Raw genomic sequence first — 19,083 nt, 5'->3', positions numbered from 1 at the left:
AAAGCTATAACCTTTTCATTGAGTGCCATAGCTAAAGTATATCCAAGCTGTCAGTCTCAAATAGAAGTGAAAATAGGCTATCTCCCTATTTCCCTCAGGCTTTCCATTTTTGGAAGTTCATGGGCTCTGACTTTGTAGATACTGATTACTTTAAATAATTTATTACATGAATAGGAAAACACAGAATTCAGGTTTGGTTTTTATCACTGTTGCTGCTTTTGAGAGTTGCCAGTTCACCTTGTTCATTTAATAGCACAGCTGCTGAAGCTTTTCTTTGAAATAGAAAATCACTTAATTTTCATTCAAAAATAAGATTAATTTGGCAGAATTCTAATTGCAGTAAAAGTCAGTTATCTGAAGCATTTATCATTTTTTCCTTTGTTCCTGTTCCTGGTACTATTGGTGCTTAAATTGGTTTCCTGTTTATTTTTTTTTTCTTGCTTTCATTGCTTTCCTTGAAGTCAGGTTCACAAATAAGCTTTTTCAACAACCAATTAATTGCTGTTTCAGAGTCTGATATTTCAGCTTTTGATTGCTTTTCTGTTAAATGGCTAGGAATCAACTTTTATTGTACTGCCATTCTGAATTAGTGAGACAAGTGTTAGTAAATGATGTACTAACTCCATGCCTTGATAACCCCAAAGTAAGATTTTGTTTAAAACAGTTGTTTTTTCACTGAAAGGGTAGTCAAGCACTCTGAAAGTCTGCCCAGTGAAATTGTTGAGCCTCCATCCCTGGGTGAATTTAAAAGATATGTAAGTGTGGCTCTTAAGGACATGGTTCAATGGTGGACTTGGCAGTGGTAGGTTTGTGGCTGGGCTTAATGATCTTAAAGGTTATTTCTAACCCAAATGATTGTGTGATAAAAACTAATGATCTTTTCCTCTTCTACTTTCAGAGAATTGCCTATGCTTCAAAATGAAAGTAAGGAAGAAGAATCCCACAAAATATTAATTTGAGCAATAATTATTGCTTGTAAGTAAGTACTTCTCATTCTTTGTGATTTTACCTTCACAACTGCTCTTCTGTTGATAAGTCTTTGTCAGCTGAGAAAAGGAAACATTGCAAAAAAGAGGTCAGGTCCTTCACTTTTCAGTGATCGCTGCCAAAATGGGCCAATCAGATATCTGTTTCACCTTTTGGTTCTCCTTACACCTATTCCTCTCCCTTCTCCTCTTTGCCTCTTGTCTCTAAAAAGAGAAATTCTTTGGTAGGTTCATTATGTACCCTCTGTCTTACATACAAAATCCTGTATTTCTTTGGCAGTATTTCTGGACCCTTTCCATATGTATTGCAGATATTACATGTATTTCTCAGAGATAAACTGTCCTCCTGCAGAGGCTGGGCACAGGCCCTACTCCATGAAGTTTTTCAGGAGTTCTAAGCAGCTAAGCTGTTGTGGCTGGAAAGTATTATATCCCAGATCCAGTGCTAGTTAATGCTTCAGATTCTTATGGTTTTGAAGGTCTGGGCAAGTGCCAATGTTTTAAAAAATTTAAATAAAAATTAACAGAAAGGTAATTTTCTTCATTTTGAGAAAAATGCTTAAATGTGAATCTGGATGTGGACTTGGAAAGCAAGCATATTATGACATTATTCTTTCTTTGATGCAACAGTAGAAAAGACTCTTATGATCAGTATTCTTAACTATGATAAGAAAGTTGTGAAAATATCTTAAATTTTCACAATTGAACAAATTGACAGGGTGTGTAACCTGTCACTTTAGGCAGCTACCAGTCAGTGGAATGGCCCAGCAGTTTGAGGTTACACTCTTGAAGTCGTTAGGCTGGGAATGCATGATTTGACTGTGGAGAAGAGCAGGCTTCTGTGGAAGCTTCAGACTAGAAGTGGCTAATTTTGCCTGATCCCTCCCAGCTATTGCAGTTAGTTTTTTGATATGGAGTAGAAACAATGATTCAGATGAAAAAACATCTTAGCCAGTAACTAGGAAATCTGTAACACTCTTTCCCCCACCCCACCCTCCAACTCTCCAGCCCCTGTGTAGTATCTGTGTGCTCCAGGCTCTGAAAGTGAACCAAAGGTAGAACTTGGATGACTTTTCAAAACCTCACTTGTAGAATTGGCTGGTCTCTTGTATATGATGTTATGCAATACAACAATTTGTATCTTGAGTTTTGTAAATTTAAATTAGTTTCTTTATGAGAGCCTGCTTGCAGGCATGCATGCATGTGTGATTAGTTGCTTTTGTGCTTCCTGTTGTTCTGTGTTCACACTACCTTGGTTTGTCAGGAAGCTGTGGTGATGGTTTGACTGTCTTTAGCAGAGATGTATTCCTTCTTTTAGCAAGAAAGAGGCACACTGGTTGAGAACTGCCTGAAACCTCTTCTTTCCTTTTCTGTTTAGTTTGTGTGGGAGGGTAATTAAAAGGATTTGTGCATGTCTATAAACTGCAGTGCCTGGAGCTATAGTTAAGCCAGTGGTTTGGTTTATGCATTGCTCAACCACTGAGGGAGGTTGAGCAGTGGCAGAAAGCTGATTTGGGCTTAATGTCTAGGTAAGGTCTAGGTAGTGCTGGTGGGTTGAGACAAGTAACTGAGCACTACAGAGAAGATATCTTTCCCATATTACTTGATTATGCAATCCATGGATTGTGTTGAATTCCTGCTTCTTGTCAGATTTTGTAACAAGCTGCATTTGGAATTATTTCCTGCTATCACAGTCTGGCTTGGGGAAACTGTATTATCCATATACTAATTTAATATTTTTTTCCTGATTCTTTTCAGATATAAAAACATTTCCATGGTAGCCTTTCCTTTATTTTCCCCAAATCATATTTCACACTTAGGCTAATCCATTCCATCTATGAAGCTGTTCTGTAGTGTGTCGAGAAATAAAGATCAAACCAATGTTTCTTATTGCATTCTAAAACACTTTCTTATCCTTTCTTGGGTATTCTGTAAGTTAGATTAATCTGTGATAGGCTTTCAAGATAAACTAATCTCTGGAAAAGGCTTGTACATCTTGAGTTTTATTTATTTTAAGGGCATCTAAAATCTCAGATATTCTCTATATATCTAAATAGATCAGTGTATGATTCCTGATGGAGAATACCTTTTTTAGGAGAGTATGTTTCTGATTTAGCCCTGCCATTTTATCAGGACTGTGCCTCTGTCATTCTAGAGTATCTTACTTGCTACTTTCACTCTTGCCTGAGGATCAGCAAAGTGTGTTTCTTCTTCAAATATTTGGCTTCAGTGTGCTTTTCTAGCCTGGTAGGCATTTAGCTTGGATTCTTCTTTGTAAGATTGCTTCCTGCTCTTCTGCCCCTCTGAACTGTATTCTTTATTAAAAGTGTGTTCTAGATAAGTAATTTCTGATGCAGCAGCACAAACAACAGTCTTTAATGTCTTTCTTTTCAAGGAAAGAGGATGCTAATGGATCCATTGACACACATGTTTAGTGCAGTGAAAAATGACACCAGGCTGAGACAATACAGAGAGGTTGGAAGATTGGAGGAGAATTTAACATGAAGCAAGAAATTAGAACGAGCAGGGGAAAATGGGATTTAAAACATTAAGGGCAAACTTAAAATACTGCTTTTAAATTAAAGAAAAAGAAAGCAAGCAAGTCCAGGATAAGGAATGGCTGAGGGTTCTGAAGAAAGAGATTGGGGGTTAAGGACTGACCTTAAATCAAGATTATCATGTACAAAATGTAGTTCTGAGAACATAACATCATACCAGGATGAGTAAATGAAAGCTCTGTCATTCAACACTGTGAAACTGATGTAAATCTCTCTGCATGACCTAGGGTAGAAATGGAGTCAGCTGTGTCCAATTAGGAGCCACACGCTTAATGCATGCAAAGAAATCAAAATTATCTTGCCAGGTTGGACAGTCCAGAAGAAAATATTATTGACAATATAATGCTTGATCCAAGACCTGTGAGGAGAGATTGAAATAAGAAAAGGCTGATTAAGGAGCAAAATCCTTTCCCCCCATAAATTGTCTTATCTCTTTTGTGAATGAAGCATAGGGAGGGTAGCTTTTTGCAAAAGATGCTGAGAAGGAGCATAGGATCTCTTTCTGCATGTTGCAGTGTTTTTTACTTCCATTTTTTTTTAGTTTAAGTACTTCTTCCAATGGACGAAGTAATGTTTTATCTTGAATGCATCTAAGTTTAAACTTAAATAGTCCAAATCTAAAATATCAACTAAAAATTGGAAAAAACCCCAAACTAGACATAACCTGCTGGATATTATTTGTCTATAAATTACTATTATTTGTCTCTAAATTAATATTTTAAAAGGGCTTGAAAAGTAAAATTTCAAATATCACTGTTAGTCTGTACCTTTTAAAATGTATAGGATTAGTTTGTTACATGAAACTGAACTTTTGTATTGACAAAATTTTTAAGGGGACAAGATCAGAGGAAATAGCCAGGCAAGAGGTTTCCTGCCTCACAAGTTCTTTCAGTTAGATAGGTGAGGATGTATGTCACAGGATTTTTGAAATTTTGTTTTTAGTATGAAATACAGAGAGATAGCATAGGTGTGATAAATGTATCTGTGGGTTATGAATTTTTATTTATGTTATCATTTTTAAATGAACTGGTAGAGGGAGTGATAGTCTTGGCACACTTTTTGCTGTTGAGTGAAAGAAATCATAGTTGTCAGGAGGAGAACAAGAAGTGGATCAAGGTGACATCTACAGTATAGAAATATTCTGCAATTGTTTTGGCTTTGCTCTTTTTAATGATGTAATTATACTACACTGATAATTCAGTACTTTTTTATTGTTTGGATTATATTAAATAGTGGCTAATAAACAGTTCTGAAATGGGCAGATCCTGTTAGCATAGGAAAACCTTAATTTAATTGTTTTAGCAATTCAGTCTTGGTGGGGTTTTTTTGTTACTTTTGTTCTTAAACAAATGTTGAATAAGCCAAGTCTAAGGGGAATGAAAAAGTTAGATGCTTGCCAGTATGTGGAAAAAAACCTAATCAAGACAGAGGTTAATTATAGGGTGATTCACTTGAAACTGATCCTAATGATACTGTCTTTTAATCAGATTGATTTTGCCTAAGCATATTTGTCGTTATTCATGTTAACTGTATTAAAATTGGTTAATGAATCCAAAGACCTGTCAGTAAGGAGGGAACTTTCAAACTCTAAGGAAGGGTCCCTCATTGCTACATGGCAGGAGGTTCTTGGTCATTGACTTTAGCTCTTGGGAAAAATACATTGCTCCTAGTAAATGTCTAAATTTGATAGAGAGAGATCACTAACTGTTAAATTGTTTGGCAAGTTGAATTGGGAAATATTTGGGTAGAGCCAAATCTGAGATCCCAGGTCTAGAGACCAATATTGCAGATTGCATTTATGGATTAGAGACAATGGTTTTGAATAACACAACTGGTAGAAGGGATGTTGAGGAGGTGATATTAACTGCTGTATACTATATTAATGGGTTGTGGTGAGTGTATAATGGCTAGCTTGGGGTTCCTAGGATTAGTCAGAAATAGTCTTCAGAGGCTTGGAAGAGAGCTGTAAAAATGCAGGTTCTGGGAAAAAGTGGATCTCATTTTAGAGATTTAAGAAGCTTATTCTGTTGAAGTGTTACTTGGAAAGTTTTGAAGATTTGAACTTTAATACTATATGAAAAGGCATTGGTGAGAGCTGAAAGCAGATGTTTGGTAGCTAAGTAGAGCAATTTATCTGGGAATCATTTGTTCTCTCTCATTTTCTCTTTTAATGTCTTTGAATCTCATGGATGATTTTAGTAGAACATCTGTCTTTTCTTGGAGAACATGTGTGGTGCTGGTGCAAGAAATAGGAGCAAGTGTGTGATCACTGGATCACAATGCAACGATGGTAGTCATGATGTATTAGACTGCAACAACACAGTATAGCAGAATGTACACTTCAGGTGGAAAGAAAGCAAGGATTGCCATTGGCTTGCAGATGGAGCTGAGACCTCATGTTGTGGCTCAGGAAACAAAGATATTACAGACTGCTGTGGAGGAATCCCAGTTCAATTCCTGGTGCCATATTCCCATCTGGAGGCAGGATTTCAATATACCCTTTCCCAAGTCAGCATGTTACTGGTAACATTTTTGTCACAACTGTTATGTAAAACATAATGTGTCACAGTACCAGGAATATAAATCTGTGAAATCCATCCTTGTCTCAAGGCATTACCAGCTCCTTTTCTGCCAGCCAAATGCATTTTCAAGCATCATGTTACATCATCTTATGCAGTAGTTGTATTACTCCTTTGTCCTTTCTAGATGGTGTATTTTTCACATGTTGAGCAAATGGTGGAGTCCTTCTGAATGAATGTTGGCTTTGCAATTCTGCCACTGAACATCTTCCTTTCCAGAAATATCTAATGTTTTCACTAAGTTCTATTTTTGAAAGACTGCTTCTTGCACCATCCTTCCAGCCATATTAATATTTGTGGTAGGTTTTTTTTTAACCATGGAAAAATACTCCTTTCCCCTCTATGCTTAAGATTGGCTTAGGAGGGCAGAGCTACTGTTATATCTCTCATCCATATCTCACAGACCAGAAAGCACTGCTCAGCACTGTGCAGGTGGTCAGTGAATACTTGCAGCAGTTGATGGTTTTTGTGCACAATCTGTGTCGTGCATCCTTTCTCCTTGATTATCTTGTCTTAATTTCACTGTGTTTGGTAGTTGAAGTCAAACAAATATGAAAAAATTGTGTATGCTATTGTTGCATGTTCATAACACTCCTCTGAGAAGAATTCCTGTGTCTTCTGGAGAATGGCTGAATGAAAACTGGTTAGATGGGCTACATGTATTTCATAAAGGGGACACTAAAAAGCCACTAATGAAGTTGTGGAAGTGGACCCATGAGTCCTCATAATTTCCTGAATGTTGTCATTAGCATCCCACAGAGGATTGTAGAACAGTTCATTAGTCATAGTCACTGATAAAGAAGGCTCTGGAATGTCAGCTGTATTGTGCACCTTTCTGTAGTTGCAAGATCTTGTGAACAGGGGCTGAAAGCAAGTGTGCTGTGATGGTGCACTCTTAGCAGTGTGACAGTACTTTCTGGAATAAAGAATAAATGGAATAAAACTTTTTCTAGTGTGGCAATACTATTATAATAGATTCTTTTCCTAAATAATAAATAACTAAATAGTTATTTTCCTAAAAATATTTTATGATGTTTGTATTATTCTGCTACTAAACCATTTCTATTTTAAATGAATATTCATATTAAAAATGCTTGCACTAATTTTGTCCCACTGGTTCAATTCAAACAATTAATCTAGTTGTTTTCAGTTTGCTGATCTGCATAATTTCTTGTTATTTTATAACATTTTATCCTAGTGTTCCATATATTCTTGAGAACTAATTTACATATACCTTGAATCTCTGTTTTTCAATTCATAGTTGTTGCTGTTAACTAATATGTATGTCTTAAAATGTGTTCTGATGGAAAATGATCTGTATGATGGATCAGAGTTACTAAGCCCCACTGGGTAGGTAAAATTAATGCGGATATTTTTGGAAGTTATTTTGCAAAAACTGAAAATGGATCACCCATTCTAGATCAGTGCTACACAGACCATTTGAAATGGTATATTTCTGAAAAATATTACTATTCTAAAGCAAACACTTGATGTTAAAAGTCAGTAAATCAGAAATATTCCACCGATCCCTAGATTTTTCAGCTAGCAGTTTAATTTTGGCTCTTTAGTCCAATAGCAGTATTCCAGAGAGTGTTGTTAGGATGTGTCCAGTGAAAAATAATCTCTGAGTTTTGGAGAATTTTCTGGCAACATATATTAGTGTGGGCTAATGTTTTGGTGTTTCACTAGAGCAGAGAGCATAGCTTGAAGCAAGGTCAAGAAAAAGGAAAACCTGAGCTCTGTTCAGAAAATTAGTGGAATGTAGTTCATGCATTCCAAAGATTTCAGAGAATATCTTAATAACAGCGTTCTACTTCTTATTCAGCTTTTCTTGTGGAAAAATGCCTTTTTGGAACACTGATCTTTCAGTCTTGAACTCTGCAAATCCCTTAAATTTGGGAGAAATGAGGGTTTTTCCATTTGTCTTCTGTCAAAGGATTGCTTACCACCTATTTTAATTCATTTGCATCAACTTTTTAATAATTTAGTAACTGTTACAGTTGTAAACATGTCCTCTAGAGACAGAGTTGATGGCAGAGAGAATGGGATCTTTTTCTAGAGCATGCTGAATATAATGAGAAGGTTTTGTATGCTTTCCTAAAAATCTATGGATGTTCTCTAGATCTCTGTGCAGTGAGACTCAAATCTCTTCTGTAAAGAAGCATGAGAAAAATTAACTGATAGCTTGATACAGAAGATAATCAGAACTTTGATGCAATTCAGTACTCCTGTGCATGTATGTGCTTTTTCCACGTAGTTGCTCGCTAAGTCATGGCCAACCACTTCTGTTGCTATTTTGTATTTCAACAGTATTTTAATCTGTGCCGTTTCTTTAGAGATGTTAGGAGCATGTGTCCATATGCACACAGAAAATAATTTAAAAAATTAATTTATGCTCTTTTTAGCAGTCAGTATGAAGAAGTGCTTTTTTTCTGTTTTCTGTTTTGTTCACATCTACAGTATTTTTTCTGAAATGTATTTTTTCCTCATACTCTGCTTAAAGATGTAACTTTTTTTGGTCTAATTCCTGGCCTGTTATGATGAGTAATCAAGTGTTTCTTTCATCTAGTAAGATTGTTGTGTTTATGAATTGATTATCTTTCTTCAGCTGCTAAATTTCTCAATTCTGTTTCTCAGAGTGTTCAGTATTCTTCAAGGCAAGAAGAATTTTACTTTTTTTTCCTCTGTTCCTCTGGCCCAGTGCATGCAATCAAATTGTGGAGAGGGTTCTAGATTTTTTTGTCATGTAAGCATGTTTTTTATTTTTCTCCACCTGTCATTTAATTAGACAAGGTTAAGGAATGAAATATAAACATGCATTTTTCCTAAGCAAACAGGGAAGACAAATTATTTCATAACAAGCCAGCAACCAGATAATTAATAAAATCTTGTGTTTTTTTTTTTTTTTTTTTTTTTTTTTTTTTAAATACCAAATATATTATTTTGGGGATGATTTAGATGAACTGGTTAAAAGCTGTTTGTGGTAACAATGTTTTTCTTTATTTATTGTCAGAATTCATTCCTATTCTCCTGTTTTCTTGTTAATAAGTCCCCTCAAACATTTTAAAATAATGATCCTCATTTCTGTAAAGCTCAGAGCTGTACATTAAGAATGTTTTGGCGGTGAGTGATTGTAATGATTTCATGCCTTTTTATAGCTATCCCCACATTCAGTGTGTTTGAGCTGTATTTTTTTTTTTAAGCAGAGAAAATCTGAGAGAATGGGTCAGGAGAGAAGAGTCAGCTCAATACTTAAAATTTCCCAAACCAACAAACAATCAAACTAACAAAAAAACAAAGAGAAAAAAAGGGAAACAAAAGAATAAAAACCTTAGCCAAACTGTTCCAAAAGTCTGTATTGCACATAAGAAACATTTCTCAACAGCACTGCAAAATAATGATGGCCCACATTGCTCCCTGTAAATGTGACTCTTTCATGGATTATACCTTCATCTAGTTGATTATACTTCTGCACTAGGGTCAGATCCTTTAAATTTTATATGTAGAACTGACTTCCTCATGTAACTGTTTCTTATGTTGGTCTCAATATCAGTGGAGGTCCTGTATTTAATAAAACTTTATTTTACAAGAATTCCAAAGATGGTCTTTGAGTTAGATCTCTAAGTTTCACTCCTGTTAAACACAACCATGAAAAAAGTTGTTTGATATGTGTTGAAGTATGGTATGTTGAAGAAGAGCCAATGCAGAGATGACCTGATCAATAAACTATAATTAAATTGCCTGGTTTTGGCAAGCCTTTTCTTCAATTGCTTTTAGAAAAATGAAATATTGGTGAGAAAAGAGAAACAGGGTTTTTTTGTGAATTTGTAACCCCATAATGGAATAGAAAAAACCCAAAACATATGGTTATTTTTCATAATGGTAAGAGTGTAATGCAAGGTTTCATCTTATCCTGCTCAAGGGCCTGTGCTGGGTCATGTGTACTTCATCATAAGAATAAATTGTCTAGGAAATTGAGTCTCTTGAGCTTTTCTGGATAGAACCTATATAGGAAACTTCAGCATTATATTTTAGACCAAATAATCTTGGCATAATGTTTTCATTTTAACTTTTTTGTGTGTGTGTGCTTCTCTAATATAGATAGGGAGAGAAGGAATTAGAAGTGAGTACATATTGCTTTTTGGGAAGAGGTCTTCCTGTGGTCAGGTAAAGAATGAAAAGTTCAGAAATGGTGCTAAATAGGCCTGTGAATGTAGCATTCCATGAATATATGACTATATGATGTGTTTCTCAGTACAGTATGTGTAGCAATGGATCCACTGAAAGCAAATCAAGGTTGTTTGGTTTTTTTTAAGTACCAGTACTAAATTTTTATCACCTAATGCTATCTTAGGCTTTCATCTACCATCATTGCTATAAAAAACAAGGTATACTACTAGTATATTTAAAACACATATTCCATTGCATGCGTGTTTTTAAAAAGCTTAACTTGTTGTGCATGATTCAAATGAATAAAGATCTCTAAGCTCAACTTTGGGTCTAAATTACTTATTTATCTCTGGAAAAAGCTGGGTAAATCACAGTGAGATAAACACAGTATATGAAATTTATCTTCCATCAATTGTTGCATTGTTTTTCTTAGGGAATTCTTAAGAAATCAATTAAGAAATATTTAGACCATTTGAAAGTGATAAAAGTAGGTAATGGTTCCTTTTTATGTCATTAGGAAACCTTTTTGTAATGTCAAATATTTCTGTAAAATAATGAGTAAATATTTGCAACCATAAATTGTATGCCAATCACTCCATTGTTTTTCAAAAGAAAACAGAAATATTTTGCTACATGTCTGGTATTTGAAAATAAATTTCTGAAAATTGTCTAATTTAGCTAATAAACACATCCTGAGCTAGTACAGTACTAGGATGTTGTGATATTTTTAATAAGTATCTGTTTACTCTTGGCTGTCTTTCCCTCAATATTGCTGTCTTAATATTGATTTGAAATGTATTTAGTAAGTAGATAGCAAAATTCATCCTGCTGTCATATTCTGGTAGCTATTTTTTTTTTTTCATTTGCTTAAGAAAGCTTACATCAGTTTTAACCTCCTGATATAAGGAAACTGATCTCCATCACCACTATGCTTTGGAAAAGTGATGGTTATATTGTGAAATAGAATGTCTTGCCACCAGACCTGTAAATATCTTAAACTGCTAAAGAATTATTCTAACCATAGCAAAAGACTTACCATTCACTTGTGTTGAGCAAATACTTTGCTAGTGAGATGCAAGATAGTAGTGACTGAAGTAATTAGTTATGCTGCTCTAGGTGAAAATAAAAAGCACAGCATTCTTGTTTAACCTCGGTGTTACAGTTTATTGAAGGAATTTATCATTGTTTTGTTCTGAAGTTAAAAAGAAGAAATGTTATTGTAAAAGTATTGCACAACTTCTGAAAGAAATTCAATGTGAACGTTCCTTCTGCCATACAAGCTATTTGACTTCATAAAGGAAAAGGCTAAGATTTTACTCTGAATAAATGTAGTGGCAGCTTACAACAGTCTTAAAGTTGTTCGTGGGGAGTTAGTCATCACCTGAAAAGGTGGCTGAACAGACCATAAAACTGTTTTTCAGAGGAACCAGTTATCATAACATTTTCAGCCTCAGGTGTTGTTATTGTTATTGCTCAGCATCTCAAAAACTGGACCCCAATGTGTTCATATTAGTATTATATTTCAAATTAGCACCTTTATGAAAAGTCTGAAAGCAGCATTTATATGTGGTACAAGATTATTTAGGTTTATATCAAATTTAAATTAACTGTGAGCAGAGGAGACAGAATTAGAATTACATCTGAGATACTGTAATGATATTTTGATTCTTGTGTCTTTGCGAACAAGCCAATTTATAGAGGTTGAGAAAAAAAAGATTGTTGTAAAATACAAGTTTTATTGCATGCAGATTTTAAATATGTAAAGTACAGATTGACTTTTACAGATTTAAAATTTATAATTGTTTGCAATTGTAAAATGCAGTCAGAATTTTGGTGGCTGTTTGATTCAGTATCTATGAAAGCATATGTATATACAGCAGACAAAAGCTGCTGGAGAACTGTATATCTGGAAAGTTCAATTGAGCATAAGGATTCTGTTCTGAAGAGAGAACTCCAGTGCTTGTGTTGGTAGTATTGTGTGGTGATGGATGGAATGTAGGGAGAAAATCAGTTACCACTTTGTCAGTGTCATTTGTCCAATTTTCAGTTCATGCTTCTGTGTATACTACACTTCTGGGATATCTGAATAACAAACATAAAGAATTCTTAGAAATACAGTGTTCCCTGAACCTTGAAAACAAGTTTTAATATTATCTAAATGTACTTTTTATTCCCCCCCTCTAACTGACTTGAAATGTAATGCTTTATGATTATGTATATTTTAAATCAAGCCTCTGGGTTTTGATGTTTTCACAATCTCATTCTTTTCCTCTATATAATATGATTAGAAAATGGGTCAGGCACTGTGATGCTGAGAATGCAGTGCTGGTATTCCATGGGCTTTTCCCCTCCAGTAAATTTATTTAGTAAATAGTTAAATTATTTAACATCAGTTGCAGAAGGCGTGTAAATTAAAAAAGGAAAAAGGAATAGTTTTCCTCCAAATTGATGATTGGATATCATTCTGAAAAGAGTAGAAATAATGCAGACCAGTTTTCAGAAATTGAAAATGTGTGAAATCACATAGGCAGTGTGGGGTTCTGTTTTGTTCCTGAGAATTCTCCTGTATTGATTGCAGCTGACACTTGGGATGTGTATGGATGCTCCTGTGAATGCTGGTTGCAGGATCAGGATCTAAGTTGGGGTGCAAAGCAGGAACAGTAAGTCCTTTGAATACAGAAGGACTTAATTATACCTGCAGCAGCATGTGACACCCTGTGAGCACTTTTATTTATTACACTGTTCTGAAAAGTGCAGTCTGCCTGGATTTTGAGTAGTTTATATACAGATGAAATGGTGAGGTTCCTAAATTGAAACATGAATACAAAGTGTTCACATGCACAGATTTAATTAGCATATTAAAATCACATACAATTACAAAATTTCTTTGATCTTGTTTTCCTAATAGACTGCTTTTTGGAGCCTTTAACTGTATTTGTCCTAATAATGCTCTGTTAGTTTGTAGAAGAACATAGTCATTACTGCATTTACAAAACTTATTATTGGGATTTTTAAATCAATTTGTTCTGAGCGATGTTCTGATTAGAACAAAGTTACAGACAGAATGTAATAGGTTTGTTTCCTCTAAACTCTAATACTGATTGTTTTATAAACTACAGGTAAAAAGTTCTGTTTCATGTTTACCATCTGAGCATCTTTCATAACATTTCTTTTGTAGAAATACTTGTGTTATCTCATCTTTCTCTGTTTTCACATAACTGGTCACACATTATGACTTCTTTCTTCCTGCAGTTTACTGCTGCTTTTCATAAAAAGAAGAGTGTGAGAGAAGTGCTCTTAAAAGTGGAATTTATTTTCTCCATTATATATTTAATCTGTATTAACATTGACATGATAAGACTTAGTTTTGAAAAAGTTTTCCCTAAATTCTCCAGCAGTATGGGTTTGTTGTGTATCTGCACAATTCAACTCTTGCTGCCCACTCCCAAATGCATACACATACATATTCCAGCTAACTCCCAAATAATTGCTTTTGAAATTCTTGCAGTAAAAATATTCTCCCTAACTCTGATGCTTCAGAAGTTCAAGTTTATTATATTAGGTATCTTGAAGACTCTTAAGAATATCAAAGCTCTATCAGAATGCTCTGAGTTCCGTGTTACTGTTTATTTACTATATTTTGTTGCAATTTTTTTCACTTTTTTCCTTCACTTATTGAATAGATTTTCAGCAGTGACTGTGCCTACACAAGATCCAGTCAGAAAAAGTCAGTTTTAAAATTAATGTGATCTGAACTTTCTTCTGAAAAGGCTTCCTGTCCTGCCTAAATGTCAGTAGCAGTTATCTGTAGAAGTGGAAGCAAACAGCTATGACCCTTCTAGCTTACTTTCTGAGCTTCCAGGACTTGGGTTGTTCTAAGACAGATGCAGTATAGTATCCCTGGATGGATTTTTGAAGAAAGGATATATAAGTCTGTTTTCTTTAACACATTAAATTCTTTAAACTCAAACATTTTAATTACAGTGAATTTTACCATCTAGTAATGCCTTCTGAGAATCCCAATATTCGATATCAACCAGGTTTCCCTAATACCATGCTAATTTAGTTTATAAAACTTAGTCATCTTCTGAGGCATGACATCCCTCACCAAAACAGTCTTCTTTATTTCCCAGTATCTGGTATTGTTTGGTGTTCCTATTGTTTCTGATGAGTATTATAGTTGCCTAGCTGCAAGAATTCTTCTGTCATTTTCTTTTTGAATAAAGATTTCAATGTAGGCATCAATTTAAGTTCCATCTAGTAACTGTTAATGCATTTATTTCATTTAACTTTCCTACTGTGGTCCTGTATTTAATGAGCTGTAATAATCAGTTCAAACATCATTTGCACTTATGGAATCTATGTCAGTCTCAGTTCCATTTTGCTTTAAAAATATTTGATATAGCTTTTATGCATGTAAAAATTGGCTTCTCAAAACTTCTGTAGGCTGTCAATTTAGTATCTTCCAATTAAGCTTCATCACCACCTCTCTGCTTGGTTTATGTGTGTCATAGGCAGCAAAAACTTGGTCATTGACATTTTATAAAGCAGCTTAAATTGTATTCCAAAGACTTCTGCTGCTTCTGGCATTGTTACTGGAAGTGATTGTGGACTTGAAGTCACTAGCTCCTTTACAACATTTTGTAAAAGACCATCTAGTTTTCCTGTAAAATTTTGTTGTTATACTTGGCAGTCATTTTGCCACAGAGCTTTCACTAATGTTAAACAGATTATTGTCTTATACAGGTGATACTTTATACCTTGCTGTATAACCTGCCTTCTATCCTTTAGAATCCTTGTTAGTCTCTGCATTAGAAGGATGTTAGTATCATCTACTTATGGGACCATTTATTTTTCAAAATTTTCTTGAGGCTTCCTTAACTTGGGAGCCCAGAGTGCTGCAAGTATTAAAAAATGTGTTTGGTGTACTTTCGTGTAGATGTGGCACTTTGTGACATGGTTTAGTGATGGACTTGGCAATGCTGGCTTAATGGTTGGACTACATGATCTTTTCCAACTTAAAAACTTCTATGATTGTATGATTCTACTTTTCTGTCTAGAATATTTTGATTTTAGTAAAACCAACTTCAAAAACCAGTGTTTCACTTAAGTTCCTCACCTACCTCAATGCAGATAATCATGTGTATAGTGCAGCATGATGGGTTAGCACCTGCCCTCTGATCTTCTGGTGCCATTTGTTATAATCTTCATTTACAAATTTAAAGTTGGGTAGCAGATTAATTTTCTTGTTTCATTGTTGCTTTTTGATTTTGTGAGTAACTTAAGGGCTTGAGATGTTGATCCTTTATGCCCCCCTTCCTTGTGGAACTGAACTCTGAATGCCATCTAGACTCTCCTTTAAATTACTAGGAGATTCTGTTCTGAGACTCAGTTTGCTAAAGCAAAATTGTTTGCTTTCAAAAGAATGCAAAGATTTATAAGCCAAAGGCCTAGTGTCTGTGTTGGGCCTTAGCCAGACTCTTGAGTAAAAAGAGTTTGTGGAGTGTGTGTGTCTCTGGCAGCAGGTAGCTCAGAACCATGGAGAGCTCTCTTGAATTCCGGTGTGGGGAATAATGGGCATCCTTGATTTTTTTCTTGTTATTATTGCTAAAATTAGCCTGAGCTATTCAGAAATGAAAGAAGCTGAAGGGATAGAAAAAGCCTACACTGAAAGTAGGAACAAGAACATAATACCTGCTATAAAAGAGTAGGTGAAAAAAGCCTCACTTGGAAGTTAAGGAATTGTGAGATACTACTGGAGAACAGCTGAACATAGGAGCTGCTGGCTATGATAGTCACATGCTTATTATAATGTGTTCACCACAAAGGAAAATACTGCTTTTCTCACCAATAATGAGTTCATACACAATTATTCTATGAAGTAATTGGCTGTGTGACTATGTAGATTGGCTTAGGAAACAGTAAGAATAACATGATTTTAGGTTTTTCCTACAAGTGCTTGACTTCCACATTGATTCAAATGGTGATTTAAAATCCTGCATTTTATTAGTTATTATCAGTCTGAAATACTTGAATGGGATTTCACTAGAATTACCTTTGAGAACATATGTAAATTTAGCTTTTATGTCTTTTGTTACTGTAAAGTATTAATATTTCTTTAATAATTACATTCTTTATATAAAATCTTTATAAAATCTTATTTTTATAATGATTAGCTTATAAAATAAAGTATTCCTTGGTAAAAAACATCAAGTTTGCTTTAGTTGCTGTAGAAAAAGTTAGGTATATGTGGGCACACAGGCACAAAAATCCCATCTTATATATAAAAGACAATAGCTGATTCATTAAAGGTGATAGTTGCTAACACTTGCCATGGTTTGACAGCAAATTTATGAGTTAGTGATAGTGGCTATAAAGAAAAATGGGAATTATGATTAACAGTGTAAACTAAAGTGTTAAGTTTAAAAGGACATAAAAGGAGCTAAGCAAGAAGTTAATACTTTCAAAGGTGTTTTAAAGTCAGTAAGTTTTAATCTCACCTGTCATTTTTCCTTAATAATGTGTCACACCAATTTTAGGAGGAAAAGGCATTGGCAGCATTATGTGAAGTTTTGACTTGCAACTTCACAGCTCTGTTTTATTCATAGCCTTACTATTGTAAAAAGTTCTTTGAGTTTTTAATTTCCTTTTCTTTTAAATAAAGAGATTTTAGATCAGTGGTACACTTGAGCCATCACATGCAGAAAGGAATCAGCTTTTCGTGGCACAGAGCTCTACAGAAGCTGTAAACCAGTGTAAATTAGACAGCATGAACCTATATGCTAATGCAAGTAAATTGCTTCCCATACTTGAGTTAGCTCATTAGGTGACTTTTTTTGGTGCTTTTTAATGTGTAAAGTTCTGTATCCCAAGTAAAACAAAACTGGAGTGCCAAGGGAAATTTTTACAGGCTAGGATTCGCATATTTGGTACAGTGGAAGTGAAATTAAAGCAGATACTTCTTTGTGTGGCAATATTACTATTTACAATCCCCAGTAAAATTTGTCTGATAAAAGTACTGCATAAAACATGGTTCAATTTGAACTAGAAAATGGTGATACAAAGTGAGTCTGATTATTTAGTTAATGATCCCATTTGACATTGTTTCCCTTATGTGGCCCACTCAAAATTGTATTCTGGCATTTCTGTCAAATCACCTAGTCTCCAAGCCTGCCATATATAAGAAGAAAGTCTTTTAGCTCAGCTCTGTGACTTTTTTTTTTTCCTCCTTAGCATCTGAATACCATATAGCTTTCACTATGCTTTGATTTTTGCAAAACCTCCTGGTTGCAAATATCACTTCAGTTTTCTTATGGCTGCCAAGTGTCATGCATTTTTGCATAACTATTACAAACTCAGCAGCTCTCTCATCTGACTGTTTCTCATCTTGATTTATAAACATCCAGCTGAGTTGTGAACAGAATGATGTTAAGTTTCCTGGTTATTAGATTTTTGCATGTTGCTTTGATGCCAGCCAAAAGAGAAAAGATCTTACCTCTGATCTTGCTTCTGATGTTTGCAGCCATTAAGGAATGACAGGGGAAAACAAGTGGAAAACGAAAGAAAGTTTAGTGGAGTGCTTCAACAGAAGCAAGAATGGAAAAGCCAATATTACCTTAAGGTTATCCATTGTTTTTTTTTTTCCTCCTTCTCTGTTCCTTTCCCAAGGTATCCAGATTATTCTACTGATAGGGAGCTGCATTTTCCTCAAGAAGAGGCTGCTGTAGTTTGGTTCCTGATGAGCACTGAAACAGGTGGCAAATGTTCTGTTAAGTTCTCTTGAAAAAGGAATGCACCATTTCTGTTTGGTAACTCTCAAGTGACTAATAGGGCAGAAAGCCCTATTCTGTTCAGCTTCTTGATTCAACTACTGTATATTTTTGGGGGCATTTTTGTTGCCTCAGTTAAAAGGGAGTGAACAATTGGGAATCTGCTACTTAATGAAATCACCTGTTTCAGTGTCAGTGGCCATTTCCTTTATCTGTTTTGCACTTACATGTTTAGGAGCCACTTTCTCCTACCTCAGCGCCAAATTTATCCAGGTTTAACTCCTGATCCCCAGATTTTGTTATATATTTATTTGTGAGTGTAAGAAGCAATTCAGTGTCACTTTTTTTTTTTTATAACACATAAATTATGTCCTTCTAATTTGAATTTTTATTATTCATCAACTGTGGTTATATTAGAATAGGCTTGTATGGAGTCAATAGAGTAAGTAAACAAGAAAAAAAAACCTATCCTATCATGTGATTGTCCTGTTAATTTTCTGAGGTAATTTTTGTCTTACAAAGGTGTTTCATTAGTTCAGAGTAAATGAAGGTAACTTCTCACTTCACTGTGTTTCTGGTTAATGCATTATCTTAGTAGTTAAAAAGAGCTGTAAAAGAGAAGACTTCTTTATCAATTGCTTATTAAAATGAGTCCAAATATATAATTTCCTTGGAGGAGTGCATTGTTTCTGCAATTGACTCTCTTATCTTTCTAAAAGAAGCATCACTAATAAGTTTTTGTCTGTTTGACAGAAAATCTTGTATATATTTGACAAGTATGCTGCTCTTTTTTTGCAAGGTACAATTCCCTTTTTTGTTCAAAATAGAACCAATTAAAAAAAAAAAGAAATTAATGGATCTTTTTTAAAGCTTTCAAATGTAATATGTTACAAGAATTATGAGCACATAGTTATTACTGTATCTAATACGAAGGACTGCTTTTTATATTCAAACTTTATTTGTTACTTTTGATGTATTGTTGATTCCTTTGTTTAGTTTAGACAAGTAATTACTTCTGATT

General features: G+C 34.6%; 1 protein-coding gene across 9 annotated transcripts in view; it reads left to right on the top strand.

Annotated features, from left to right (window-relative positions):
• The window catches only part of FUT8 (fucosyltransferase 8), a 95,936-nt gene that overhangs the window by 20,414 nt on the left and 56,439 nt on the right, over nt 1–19,083 (top strand). For 4 of the 9 annotated variants that reach the window (XM_079307663.1, XM_079307660.1, XM_079307662.1 and 1 more), the window contains exon 2: nt 899–979. The exons of 1 other annotated variant lie outside the window; for it this stretch is intronic. The gene's annotated coding sequence lies outside the window, so the exon portion shown is untranslated. The remainder of the gene's footprint in view (nt 1–898; nt 980–19,083) is intronic. 4 more of the 9 variants (XM_079307659.1, XM_079307661.1, XM_079307655.1 and 1 more) reach the window with 2 other exon arrangements.

The sequence above is a fragment of the Erithacus rubecula genome (assembly GCF_903797595.1).
Source record: "Erithacus rubecula genome assembly, chromosome: 6".
Taxonomy (NCBI): Eukaryota; Metazoa; Chordata; class Aves; order Passeriformes; family Muscicapidae; genus Erithacus; species Erithacus rubecula.
Note: the sequence above shows the minus strand (reverse complement) of the source record. Positions and strands in the feature narration are given on the sequence as shown.